This window comes from Dromaius novaehollandiae, chromosome 2 (assembly GCF_036370855.1).
Source record: "Dromaius novaehollandiae isolate bDroNov1 chromosome 2, bDroNov1.hap1, whole genome shotgun sequence".
Lineage (NCBI taxonomy): Eukaryota > Metazoa > Chordata > Aves > Casuariiformes > Dromaiidae > Dromaius > Dromaius novaehollandiae.
This window is the reverse complement of record NC_088099.1, coordinates 131,504,986-131,519,706: the sequence shown is the minus strand read 5'-3', so window position 1 is coordinate 131,519,706 and position 14,721 is coordinate 131,504,986. Positions and strand designations below refer to the sequence as shown.

General features: G+C 39.4%; 1 long non-coding RNA gene across 2 annotated transcripts; it reads left to right on the top strand.

Moving 5' to 3' along the window:
• Nucleotides 1-1,389: 1,389 nt before the first annotated feature.
• LOC112990130 (uncharacterized) lies at nt 1,390-12,108 on the top strand. Of its 2 annotated transcripts, none has more exons than XR_010387951.1 (5): nt 1,390-1,533; nt 1,662-1,830; nt 4,706-4,849; nt 6,421-8,368; nt 10,766-12,108. It is a non-coding gene; the product is annotated as an uncharacterized LOC112990130 (long non-coding RNA). The 2 variants fall into 2 exon arrangements; XR_003260998.2 differs by lacking the exon at nt 10,766-12,108 and adding an exon at nt 9,639-9,953.
• Nucleotides 12,109-14,721: the final 2,613 nt, after the last annotated feature.

The following is a 14,721-nucleotide window of genomic DNA, read 5'->3' as shown; positions in this document are numbered from 1 at the left end:
AAAGGCACACTGGTGGAACATACTCCAATGATCAGCCCATATTCTCTTTCCCTCCAACCCAAGGATTTCATACGGCTGTCAGAGTTCTTTCTAGTATTTTGGTGCCTTGCCTAGCTCCTCAGGCTTCAGTCAAGATAACTGGGGCATACAGATAGGTTTACAGAAAGTTATTCCCAATAGAATACTTACCCATTCCTGAAATCTTTTGTTGTGAAGTGTGTCATTGGAAAACAGCATGATGTTAAATGGACTCCTCTGCATGAATCTGGAGTTTCCTGTTCATCTCTTTCCTGACTTCAATAACACTGAAAAATGTCACATACACAAATTCATGTCCAAAAACTTTTTTATGAGGCCATCTTTTTTCTTTCTATCTATGCCTTGCCTTTTTAGTTTACTTACTCAAGTGATCCTCATTACTGCACTAAGAATAATAAAAATGCTGAGGAGCAGCACTTCAGTTTGTAACATGCTCTCTAAAGCACTTTTACACTTGTACAAATGTTTTGAAATAAGCAGTCATGTTTCGCTTGCACAGCAATTAACAGATTATAAATAGCATCTGAAATATAGTGTTCACTTATACTTTTTGTACATACTATCCCTACCTGGACTTTGGTATATAGGACACAAGTCCTAATTAGGTATTAATTTCCTTTGGTTGTTATTTTTCCAGTAAAGAAAAAAAAACTTTTTAAATGGAGTTAATCTGATTTAACTCAATCCACATCCTTGTGAGATTATATTACAACAGTCAGAACAACTGCATACTCAAACACTGATTTCATTTACGCCCATTGTATGTTGTACAACTGATATCAATACTGTCCTCTTTGCAGTGATCAGAATTATATCTCTGTTCCCAAACAAATTAAAGCATTAGAACATAATTCACATGACAACAAACATTAAACCTGTAGTTCTATGTTAGCGCTCCTATCATAATTTTCTTTAACTTAATTTGTCAAGTTCATAACTATCACTTGAAACTTGCTGACAAGGAACCTGATAACACATCATATCAAATTCTATTTTACAACTGTTTCCTAGGAAACACAGGCATAAAAATGGGCCATGCACAGTGGAATGAAATCAAACAAATTAAAATAAACCTTAAGGAATTTCCACTAATCACAAAACCTTTGTTTTGTAGAAATTCGTGCAAAGACAGGGATAATGAATCTTACAGTAGGAGAATCATTAGCAGCACAATGCTATAGTCCCTGCTTGCTTTGGCCCTGATCCATCAAAGCACTTTAGCATATATATAACTTTAAACACATGAGATAACCTAAGTCAGCAGAATGAGTCATGTGCTTAAGGTTATTCATGAACTTAAGAACTGCATAAGAGGTGGCTTTGCCTCCAGAGGCTCACTAGTTATTAGAGAGAGGATATATACACATTGCAGACTAACACATCTGTGGAAGCCATGCTCAGGAATGATAAGAACACATAAAACACTCGAGTCTTCATATACCATAAGTTATGACTTCTGATTATTTAAAATCATGAGAAGATAACTGGATAAAGGTAGGAAGACATTAATTTTGAGTAATCTGTTTTTATAGGGTATAAATTTTATTTAACGTAAAAATTGCATGCCAGTTAAAAGAAGAAAAATGATTTTTTTTCTTGACCTTTGGGATTTTTTTCCATAGGTTCAGAGTGACTTTACAATAAGATTGCAGATCATCTGATAAGAGAACTGTGAGAGATTTACAGCCACCTTGCTAAAATTTTTCTGCCCATTCAGTTAAGATTTTTTTTAGTTGTCAAGCAAACCTACATTCCTCCTCCTTTTTATTGTTGCCATTATGATAAAGACAGGTATGTAGATTTTTGTGCTTGCATTCAAGATCTAACATGTCAGATTTATATAGCAGAACTATCAAAATGCAGATATTATGCTGGCAAATGTATTCTTTCTCCTAATCTCCTTTCTCCTAAAAAAAGAGGTATCATATACTTGATAGCATGTTAATTCTACCACTCCTTGGATGATTGTTGGATAAAAAAAATAATTTGACCACAGATTATCTTCACAATACTCTTCTCTTCTCTACATCTAAGTAAAATGTCATGGATAAAGAAGGAATTTCCTTTGGGGCATTTATTCCACATTGTACATCACGTGATCTCTTCTGTCTTTAATACATCTGGTACTAACAATGTCCTACTAGCTGATAATAAAACCTAGTGCCTATGCAACACATTCTAACATTTCAGATCTCAAGATACTTTGCAAGAGACTTTTGTCTCATTTCTACAGACAAGAGCATTGAAGTACAAAGACACTCCTCATCAGGACTGGTTGTTTCCCATAGATCTTAGATCTGCAGTGAGTTATTTTATTTCCCAGATTTTTTGAGGACCTCATGGAGTTGCTTTGGTGGATATCTTACTTGGCCTAAGCACAGTAAAGAACAGATAAAACTTAAAAAAGGTTTCTTATGTGAAAGATATCTAATGTAAAACTGAAAATGGGTTTCAAATGCTGCTAGAAATCAAGAATCTTTAATTTAAGTGCTTAAATTTCAGAATGCAAGTCTTAAGACAAGGAGAGAATTTTCATAAACTATTTGAATGTTTGCTTCTTCCACCCTTTGCCTTTTCCCACCTAGAAAATCCATCTAAAAAGTACTCAAATAACCCTCAAGAGACCTTTTTTTTCAGAACTTTTGCCTCATTAACAGAAAATGTGGAATGTTTTAGTCACAACTGCATAGACTCATGAGATTTTATAAGCAGATACCAAGTAGCTGATATGAAAACTGCTTTTCTTGGTAATATAGGCCTGGCATTCCCGAGTTGAATCCCGAGTTCCAGCAGAGCTTTGTAACTCTGATAATTGTACTCACTAATAATTTATATTTTCCAAATGTTTTTACTACTGTTTTTTTTCCCACAGCTTTTGGTAAAGTTTATACTTATGAATGGAATACTATGTAATTTTTATAACATTTTATACTCAAATCAGGTATATTTAACAGGAAGGAATACATGAAATACAGCTGCTTATTGTTCTTGTTGGCATAAATTCTAAATGCCAAGAAGGGATGCACAGGAAAGTATTCTTCTTCATTGTCCTCACTCTTAAATGTTACTGAATGCAGTTGCAGTGTCTACTAGCTAAAGGTTTGCGGTGAGAATTTCAAACTCCGTTCTAATAGAAGTCAAAAGGAATTCTTGCTAGCAGTAAGGAGCACCATGAGAGAGCCTAATTTTATTTTTTCATAGGATCTCCTCTATCCTTGAGTTTTATTTTAACTTCCATGGTCATTCTTGGAACTCTTTTATGAACCAGGAGTATCTTACAAACTTACATCTACAGAACTGCACCAAATATTTCCCTGTCCTTAAAATTGAGCTCTCTCTACAGTTTGCCGCTACTAAGGCAGAGGAATTTTAACAGGGAATTTCTCCAGAAGTCAACTTTTACTGACAGTCAGTACAGACTTTGCAATATCTCTGCTTGTACATTAGAGAAATGCTTGAAATATCTTTAATATTACTAGGTGGAAACAGCAGGTATACTGAAGACTCAGCTTAGGCAAAGGATTTAGTTTGTCACTGCAGCTGCTAAAATATAGGGACATGCTTTATATAGGAAGACCAAACTCCTCTACTTCAATGAGGGACTTGCCTCTTCACATCAGCATGTGGGCATTATTGTATTATAGCAAAAGTTGCTGGTGCTCAGAGCTAATTTTGTGTTGAGAGATATGCCAAAATCATTACGCATGTGCTTGAAACATTCTGGTACAGTATCTGGAAAAGTGCAAAAATTAACCCCAGCGGTGTATAGGATTTGGTATAGACCAGCCATCTCCTACTGGGGACAGTGGCTTTTCTCCTGGCACAGTGGCTTTGGATCTCTTTCTAGCTTAAAAGCTAATGTCAAATTCTAGTGACTACATGCTATAATATTATACCATACAGTGGTGCCAAATTGGTCAAGTGAACAATGTTGGGAGGCTCAAAATAATGTTAATAACGATATGCTGTGTACAGTAGGTCTCTGTAAACCTTGCAAGGTCTTTTTTCACTGAGATTCCAGCAACCAAGGTCCTTAGGGCTCATGCTACAGATTTGGGCCTTTTTGGGAAATTTATTTTTACTGTGATTTCTATGGGACTTCTTTCCTCCTCTTTTTTTCTTCCACTCCATCTGAACACACCAAATTTAGGAATCAAGAGCGTGTACCTACACATGTGGTAGCTGCCAGGTGAGTGATGTGGCTGCCCAAAATTAATAGGAGCAACTACAGAGCAGAAGAAAGCAACTGAGACTACCAGAGAAGAAGCAGCTCTGACCTGTAAGAGAACCGCAATCACTGCCCATGTGGTGTCATCAGAACTCTCACCAGGCAAAATGTAGCTTGTATCAAATCAAAGCACCAAAATTACCCTGATTTGTTCTTTTTTGAATAACTACTGGTCCTCTCACCTCTTTTGTTACTTAATCTCTTTTCCCCTTTTTTTTCCTATGTCATGACCCCTTTGCATTAAGCTGGTCACACCTTAATAAGAATGATACATAGTAACAGTCTGAGCAAGTCAAAAGTCCCTAAATCACCAAAGAAATAAAGTATTATAATTAATCTCCCTAAAGGTTACTGTTTTCTAATTTTATGTACAGAGAGGAGGGGTGGAGGGGAAGTTTCTGCTTTTTCCTTAATTCTGCCATATTGTCTGATTCACAGCCGGAGACAAACTGAAGTGGCCATCTGGTTGATGTGCCTACAAAAGGAGTGGTTTGCCAGACAAAGAAAGTACCTTTTATTAGACAAAGCAATGCATCTTCTCTTACCAGATTTCCCATTCTTTTGACTCTGATGGAGCTGCAGGTAAGTAGGAGTAGACTCTGCCTACTACCCAGATGTAGCGGCTGCTGTGAAAATAGTAATGCAACTACAAAAGGGACTGAGAGCTCTGCAGTACATTCATCACATGAAATACACCACAGTCGTACTGAATGTTTTCAGTTCCTGGTTCTGATTTTAGATGGACCATTCTGAGTTCATTAATTTACTCCCATCACAGAAGCAATTACAGGATTGCACATTCAAATAATAGTACGTGCATGATTAGAAATCAGGCTAAGACCACTTTGAAAATGGACCTTTCTAATCAGGGCTATGCTTGCGATGCTTATGGTATCAAATATGTGAGCATTCAGTGGGCATCTAATCCCATTGACAGACTATAGCTCTCTATCTTTTGTGACCATAATTCCGTGTCCACAGGCACAAAAGAAAAAAATGCATGCAAAACATGCACATATCAACTCTTGCAGTCTTAATCCAGACACCCAAATACCCCCAAATGGCCACTGCATTCTAGTTTGACTTACTCTATATTCCTATTCATACTCCTGATCCCAGCATATCCACTTGTAATGCTATGCAAAATGTCCCAGAAATTTTAAAAGAAAAATTCACATTAGATCATTATGGTAGCCATTCTCCTTTCCTGGTGATAGCTGATCAGAGAAGGATGAGAAGTTCATGCTAGTTCACACACAAAATCTCTGCTGCATTTAGGAATTACTTCCTGTCTGTGAGATACAATGCCAATCCTTTATTTAAATTTTTTCGTCTCCTATTCTCCACTGAAACTTCCTGCTTTTGGTACTGGACTCCACTGACCTACTCTTAAGGGGATATTTCATTGCCTTTCCTGCGATGATAATCATGGAAGTAGAACATCCCACTTCTCCATAATGTTGTCCAGGAAACTGCAATGGAAATTGCCCAGAACTGCCAGTGGAAGAGATTACATTCCCTGAAGTAATTTGCTTGATGTTCCCCTTCTTGTGATTTCCTTCACTTTAAAATAATTTCTAAAAAGTATTCAAGCAATACATTTTATTATTATGAAATGGCCTAATTGGAATGGAATGAGGAACAAAAAGCTAGAACAAGCAAACAAAGAAAAGGAAGATAAGAAGTGATCCTGGGTTTCCAGGCATAGCTGGGAAGTTCAGTTCCTTGGTATGTGGCAGGCATGGCAGTACTATTAAATGTCCCCCAGACAATGTTGCTAAGTTCCAAATTCTGTATTTTTCTTCCAGAAAGCAAAAACTTTTATTTTTTCAACTAAATATTCCCTCCATCAGTATGTAACAAAATACCTACAGTACATGGTATAAAAGCTGTTTAATTTCAGACAGTGATTGTCATTGTATTTATGCAGCCATAGTTTAAGGTCTTATTAAAACAAGGGACAATCAGCTTAAATGTTTATCACACAGAATCTGGAAGTGTAATTGCAGCAAAAATATTCTAATAAGATTTTACAGGTTCAACACATTACTTTGAAATAAATGTGCACAGAGGATGACTTGAAAGATGTTACTGAATTGTAAGTGTCAGTCATGCAGGAAGTAGAGATTTAAAAGCAGTCTTTGAATTCACAGGTCCATGACGTGGAGTCCCTGTTTGGAATATGACAAAAGAACATTCAAGGACAAAAGCACTTCTGGCCCTAAATTTCCCTTCACTTCATTCAATTATCTATACACCTATCCTTTTTCCCTTCTCATAATATATGACACCAAATTTCTATGCACTAAGTGAAATTTCACTCTATCAGGCAAAGACACGTAGCTTTCTGAGCCATGCAGTGGCATATTTCCATTGGCCTGACATTCTCTCATTTTGATCTAGTGGATATTTTTACTGAAGTCTGCCGCTCATTATGTGACATGCATTATGTCATACACTAAACAAAAACTGAAACTATTCATTATACCAAAAATAATCTCTGAAAGCGATTTCACATTCGTCTTCCCACATCTGAACCAGTCCAGGCCTTTCCTCTGCCAAGAGACAGAGTCTTTGTCCCAGCCCTGTACAAATCACAGTAGGAGAAAATAAATTCCAGAACAAGGGTTCTCTAAAGTGCAGCTGCAGACTGAGGCTTGTCAACAAAAATACCCAACCTGACTTAGCTTTCATTACAAAAGGAGCAAAGCAGACTTCGCTGCTATGCCCTTGGGTGTTACAGATCAGAGTGAGAAACAAATAGCAAATAAGGAGGAGACAGTCCCAAGAAAGGAAACTACTAAAGTTTAGGTACCACTTACAGAGACCCCCGTTCAGTGTTATTGGTGGCAAGTCTGTTAATTTTTCAGAATACCTTGGTTTCAAAACCTTACTGTCAAATGCATTAGTATCTATCTCACTACACAGACTGGTTGCAATAATAACAATGTCAAATATTCAGGCGTTTTGACAACAAGGTTCATACAAGATCCTCAAGCTTATAGTATTATTGGGTTTATGTGAGTATTTTACACTGCTTTATATTAACACTGTCTCGGAAACTGCACCAGTGAAAATGTCCATGCATTGCTCAGAGACATTTCCCCAAGGATGAGCTGGACAGCAGAACAACACAGACAACTGTGAAAGGCTCAGATCTGGGAGAAATTGCTCATAGACCTGGTCTGCTGCAGATAAAGACGCTCTTGGCCCCTGTTACATTACAGTAAAATTCAGTGCAGGATCGTGAAGTATCCAATCTTTAATTCAAACTCAAAAATCAATAGAGAGAGCAGAAACCATCAGGAGTTTAGCTCTAAAACTCCTTTCTCTTTCTCCTAGCTGTGCCTCTATGTTACTCGGATCAAACTTTTGCCATTTCTTTTTTATCCAAATCCCAGAGTCACAAAATACCATTCTGCCTGGTGAAAATGATGAGCTTAGACTAGGCCATTTCTGTCCCACACTTTTGGTGTCCTTGTGTACTGGTGAAACAGAGAATAGCTCTTCTCTCATGCATATCAAAGTCACATTTGTAGAGAGGGAAAGGGATAGCTAATACAAAGGCAGCATATTTATTTATTTATTTTACAGACATAAAATGTGTAACCCGCTAAAATCAGCTGAATGTGTAAAATCAGTCAGATGGAACAGGAAGATGGAGTTTAAAATGTAACCCATTCTCCCCATCCCACCAAAAAATAAAAAAATTAATTGCCTTCAATATTGTTCTGTTGTACAGGGATATAAGTGCCAAGGGCCTATTCAGAACCAGTGAAGTCAATAAAAAGACTCACTGCCATTAACAGACTTTGAACCAGGCCAAAAGGTTCTCTAGGATATCTCAGGAGTAACGAGGATAAAAATGAGTAGCTGGAAAGGCTAAGGGCGACAGGGACTTTTTAAAATGTGGCGGTAGAAAACCAAACATGCAAGTAAGCAAACAGAGAAAGACAGTGACCATCTGCCACCCGGAGTGAGGACGCAGCCGTCAATGCACTTCTGTTCCCAACGCAGACCCACAGTGGTCTCCTGGAAGATCTCAGGGCAAGACCTGCGGGCCGGAGGAAAGCCACTCTTCTCTTGCTCCATCACCTTCAGGTATGTCCTTCTCGCTCCAGCCTGGCGATAGAGCTTCAACCCTCTCAGGGCAGCCTGGAAGCCCTCATGTGCAAGTTTAAAACAGTGGCAAGATGTATTAATTTAGCATTTCCTTAAAAAATGGAGCTGGCCAAGTTAAGATTGCAGTATAAAAAAAAGTAAGGAAGGGACATGTTTCTTCGCCACCCCATTCAGTGAAGCTGCCCCAGTCCTTGACTGTTCATGCAGTTACGCTGACAACAGAAAATGCCCACTACTCACCTCCCCGTCCAAGTGAGGGCTGAAATTCGGCTGGGTCCTGAGCCCAGTGGGCTCCCATTGGCAGGAGTGGAAGCACTGGGGTCGTAGCCTTCATCAGGAAGCAGACAGCGTTCTGAAGGTCTGGCATTGGCAGTCTGGTCCTTTAAGAGACTGAGTCACCTCATCCAAAACCAGACACGTTGGAAACCTTGCAGAATTGGGCCCTTAGTGGTCATACTTGATAAGCAGTTGTGGCAAAAAAGATACACTCAGATACTGAGATAGTAGAATACTAAGATATTCATCCCAAATGGGGAAACAAAAATCACCGTAATTAGCAGTAGCTATAGAATTTTTAGCATAAGCGGGAAAACTCAGCATTCAGTACACAGCACAAGGTTCGTTTGCAGTCATATAATCACTGTCAGCTAATGCCTGATAAACCCTGCCTAAATTGGAATTTTATTATATCTATTTTATTATATATCTATGTTTATTCCGACAAAAGTTGGACAAACTTGTCCAAAAGACTAGGGGTCCATTTTATGTGCTTGGGTGTCCAAGCACCTGCCAGCTGTTTGTCCCTTGAATTGAGGACATCATGTTTTCAATTTCCTTCAATAAAGCTATGAATCTGGCAATTTGCTGGCCTGCTTCAGCTAAACAGAAAGGACAATTTGAGAAAGATCATAGTTCAGGCTCAGTCAGACGGAAACGATTGAAAACAGAGAGCTGGCCGCTATGTTTCCCCAATGCAGCTTGCTGTCGCAGTTTGACTGACAAACTGACTTTTTTGAGGTGCTCATGCCCATTTCAGTCAGAGTTTATTGAAGGTGATTTTGATCTTCTCCATGAGGCCACAGCAGCGGCCATGCCATCTGTCACCTTGATTGCATCGTGGATTCTCTGGAGAGAGCGCGATGGCTCCTGATCATTTACAGATTGTGCTGCTTTCGCCTCCATAAGGACCACATGCACAGAGCCAGATGGTGAACATACACGCTTATTATAAGTCTTTATCTCTGTGCAGGAAGGAGAGGCACCATTAGATCTCCCTCAGGAACTCCGCTCCTCTCTACCATCATGCTGCTCTTCAGCAAATACAGTCTTCTTCAGCTGTCATCAACCTACCTCTGAAAATTAAAAAAATAAACAATAATTCCATCAGCGATGGCACGAGACGTACAGACACCACCACAAAGCAGCCCCCCCCCAAAACACACGCGTACACACGGGCTCCTCCGACTGTCAGTGTTAGGTGGAAACAAGTTTGTTTGCAAAAAGACAGTTATTGTGCAATTAGGATAGACTTCTTTGTGCAAATAAAACAATGTCAACCTGGTTATTCTTGGCACATTTTTAATTCAGTACATTCTTTCTTAAAAAAAAAAAAAAAAAAAAAAAAAAAAAAAAAAAGCAAAGCCTGAGCTTGCAATTGATATTTCCAAAAGGCAGCTTTTTGTTTGTGCCTGCGTTTCTCAAACAGCTCCTGTCAGCGATCCATTATGGGATGCTGGTTGCTACGGGTTGCGTGGCTGAATTACAGCCGTCGCAGTCCTGGGCTCAGTAATTCGGGCGCGTGGAGCCGAGCCGGGGCCAGGGCCGGGGCTGGGTGGGGAGAGGCAAGGGAGGGGGAGCTGTCAAAAATGTGTTTGTACAATGGACTCGGCAAGCGCCGCGTGCATCGGTGGACCGCCGTGCACAGGTTTGTTGAACCCTCTCTGCATAGCCCAGTCCTGTAGCTGGTATTTGCTGAAGGAGAAGGGAATGTTTGCAGCCTGCACTTAACACATAGGCTCACCTCGACGCATTTAATACATGTATCATATCCATGAGCCCTGATGCAAACTGCCAGATTGCACAGTTTGAATGTTTTCCTTTTAGAGTTTAGTTTCTTTTTGTCATCCTTGCATAACACTTATTTGCTGGTAATACTATGTTTTCACTTGTTAGCGAGTATGTTCCCACTAAGCTGTATGTCCTCCTTTAAAGAACTGCAATTATTAAATCTTAAAATCTTAACAGAAAAACCATCTCAGACACACATTTGAGCTTTGCCAAGTACAGAGCATCCTTCAGAGTGAAAACCTGGCCTACTTCCAACTACAGTGTCTTTCCTGAAGCACATGGAGATTAATTTGTTTGTTTCTTTCTTAGAAGTGCCTCTTTCCTGAAGCCTGGGTGTCAGGGAGATACGATTCAGACAGAGACCAACACCTTCAGAAATGCTAAGGAAACTTGTTAAGGCTACCAGCCCAGAAATGGAAAAAAGACTGAAAGTGAAAAAAATGCTCTAAGAAAGAGGACTTTGGGGCTTTTGTTAAGCAGTGGGTGATAGATTAAGATAACATCAGTGATGCTGATTTTTATCTTGCTCTGTTTCCTTACATGTAAAAACAGGATTCATATCAATATTGTCTATGATTTCTCTTTTATAATTGTTGGTTGAAATACTACAGTTAAGACATAACTTCTACAACGGAAAAAACTCAGTTTCATTGTGCTGAGATTCCTACCCACTTTTCCCTGTATTCGAAATGTATGGAAGAGAAGTGCATGTTTTCATATAAAAATACTAGATTTCTCCACAGGTAGAAACAGGTTTAAATGCTGGCTTTGGCAGCTCTCGTAGATGACAGTGAATCTGTTTCCTTCTACTTACTAGCTTACAGCTTACTACATCAAATAGTATCTTTTAATTTTGTCACAAAGCCAGCTTTTAAAATTTCACAGCATTCCTCCCCACACTTTATATTTCAGATTCTGGATGCTGTGGAATGAAAAGGAAAAAAATGAACTACTCCCCACAAACTAAACCAAGTTTTCAAATATAAAATTAAATAAGGAAAAACATACACATTTGTTTACTGTATACTAATATCACAGACATATAACAGGATATTTTATTAGTCATTTTGTAGTTTTGCGTAGGCTATTAGCTAATGTTGGTGTTTTATATACATTTTGTGAATTTGCATTTCCACTAGAAACTATAAGATCTCTAAGTGGTACTTACAAGTGCAATATTACAAAAATCCTTGTGATAACTAGCAATTTTTTCTGCCTCTTTTGTGTTGGTGTGTCCATCCCTAGTATCCCTTCCCAAATTAGGCTAGCATGTGGCTATCATGTATCCCCTCTGTGGATAGAATTATATATTGTGTTCAAAACCTCTGATTAATCTGATTAAGCTAGTGAGTGACTAATCCTTTAATCTCCTCAAGAGCACTGTTACGTCTGCTGTGTGTCAGATTTGTAACTAGTAATCAGTTAAGTAAATGCTAAAAGTTAAGGAAAAACTGTTTCGGACCTTTTTTAGAGTCTGTTTTTGGTGAGTGACTTTTGCAGCTAAAACTACACGGAGAACACGATTGAAAATAAGAAACTGTCTGTGGTGGCAGTTCTGCCACTGTGAGCATATCAGTCATGAAGGACCAACTTTCTATTGCTACCTCCTTCTTAAGAGATTTATTATAAATAAACATGTAGTTTCCCCTTTACTTTCTTTGTTTCTTTCACTGTGGAAAGCAAATACAAAGTATGTTTTTATATACATATAATTTAGAAAGAAAGTACTGCTGCCAATTCATTTCCAACTGTTTGCTTTATCCTTGCTTTTCATTAGGCTCTGAAATCATTGCACAATGTCTACTTGAGCAAACCAGACACATTAATAAAGCTGCACTAAGAAAAAATGTATTTTACCTTAGTAAAAAGAGACTGTGTGTGGAACGGGATTTTGGGGCAGGGAAAGGAAAATGTGCAATCTTTGTAGAAAAAAAAAGTGTAGACCTATTGCTGGCAGATGCAAAAGCATCGAGTCAATATGGTAACAAGGATCAATATGCCCTCAGGCGAGATATGATTATGACAATGCTGAATGCATGTATAAATTTACCACTCCAACTAGCTGCCTAGGAATAAAATAAATTCAAAGCAACTGTGCAGGGAGAAGTAAATCTTTAGGCTGGCATCCATCTCAAGGAAGCAGACAGGACCTTAGGGAGATGTTCCCAGGAGCAGTACCTCAAGAGGAGCTCCACCTAACCTCCAGCCTTCCCTGCATCACACAGGCCTCAGATAGCACAAAAAAATATCCACAGGGGATGGACAGGGTACATCCAACCTGAGTTTCATGGGGTCTACTCAGCCTGGGGAATACATTTCCCTTAGTGTTTTATATTTGCAAATGATTTCACGTAGACCATGCTTGATTTACTGCCAGGAAAACCCCTCACGGAAGAAGGGGATGCTCCTGCTTTGTGGAAGGCAGCAGAATACTTTGTAGAATGGTGCTTTTCAGTCCTTTTCCTCCTGGAGGGCTGCACTGACATGCAACTGAGGATTGGCAGAGAGAGGAAAACTTGGGTGCAATGACCATCTTTGCGCACCTCATGGGTGACATCAGCAGGGCCTGACCACAACTCCTAAGTTTGCAGATGCACTGTAGGTTTATAAGTGCATGTATATAGTGACTTCTCAAGGAAACCTGGGGTAAAGGACATCCATTAATCACTGCCAGGCACACAAGCGAAACAATATAGCAGAAGAGGACTTTTATCGTGATCTTTAACAAAATTTTTAAATGTTTTTATTTTACCTTGACTAAGAAAGGAGAGTGGGTCAGGCAAACACAAGAACTAGTTAAGTAACATGGAAAGTAAGCACAAAAGACTTTAGGCCAGATTCCTCTTGGATGCACAAGCTGGTCTCCCACAGATTTCAATGACAACCACATTGACAGCAGTGGGAATCAGGCGGATTCATCCAAGGGCATAATTTGGCCCATGATGTATGAGGTTGGTCCAGCTTGTGAAAGCAGCAAGCAGCGTACTACAAACACTGCCTCTGTGCAGCTTACTGAGGGTTTAAAATCCTCGGTGGCATCTTCTGTGCATCTAAAATGCATTTGATAAAAATAGCAGAGGCCGCTTGAATCCATACCTGTTGAAAAAACAGATCTGCTAAAAGAGTTAAAGTCTGCTGCAACAAGATTATCCGTTTAACAGTTTTCTACTTGAATAGCCAAGCAATCATCCCTTTATTGCCTATCTAAAGTACATCCAGTTGAGAAAGCCTGATATTTTTTGTCCTTGTTTCTTAAGCCTGCCTTTGCAAATGTTTTCTGTCTCTGCTTGCAGCTATTTCTTTTCACCCAAACAATGGTAATGGCTTATGTAATTATGACTTTGTACATGAGCTGAACTCCCCATGGATGTTTACACTCTTATTATCTTTAACCTCCTCCACCTCTGTCAATGAACCCTCACCTCAGCGGCTTGGCGGGGGGATCAGCTGCTGGCTGACAGAGAGGAGCGGGGTGGTTACGCAGGGCCTGGCAGCTGATGGGTAGTTCATTAACCCTTATGGAGTAAGACTGTCAAGGACAGGAAAAGCACGCAGAGGTCCTTTTCTCCAGCTCTGCCCGATTGACTGGCGTCACCAGGAACTGTCTGCGGCCGCCTCTGAGAAGGAATTCCCCTAAAATGTGGGCTTCCGGGTCAAGCTCCCAGGGCTGTCATTTTGCTTTGCTTTGCTAAGGGATCCCATGTACTGTGGGTGATTTTGACAAGATTTTTTTTTTCTTAAGTTTACTAATTTTTTCGCATTGCAGTGATTATTTAGCAGCTCCCATAAAATTAATTTCCACTCTTTTCTCTGCCCAGATGCACTGGACAAGATATTCAAGGAGCTATTGCTGCTATAAACTGCTCACCCCAGGGGTGAGAATATGGATGCTATTTGCCTTCTGCTTCTCCCCCTTCTTTCCCTCATACACACCTTCAACCTGTGGTCTCTTCCAAGCCATATGATTAGGGATAGCGGTAGAAGGAAATAATGTCCCCATTGGGCAGAGGTAAGTCTCCTTTCTGGCTAATGTGTGGTTGAGGAAAGTGGCGAACCCAGCACAATCTGGTCCTTGTAACAGGCAGGGAAACAGGCTGACACCAGGAAGGACTGATTCTCTGGTCTCACATGACTGAACTGAAAAGGCAGGGTGAAAAAAAACAGGTCTATGTCTAAGTAAAATACATTGTTTAAAGGCATTAAATGAAAATTGATAGAAAAATTTTCAAGCCCTGCAAAAGCTTTTTGCTTGACACAGTTATATG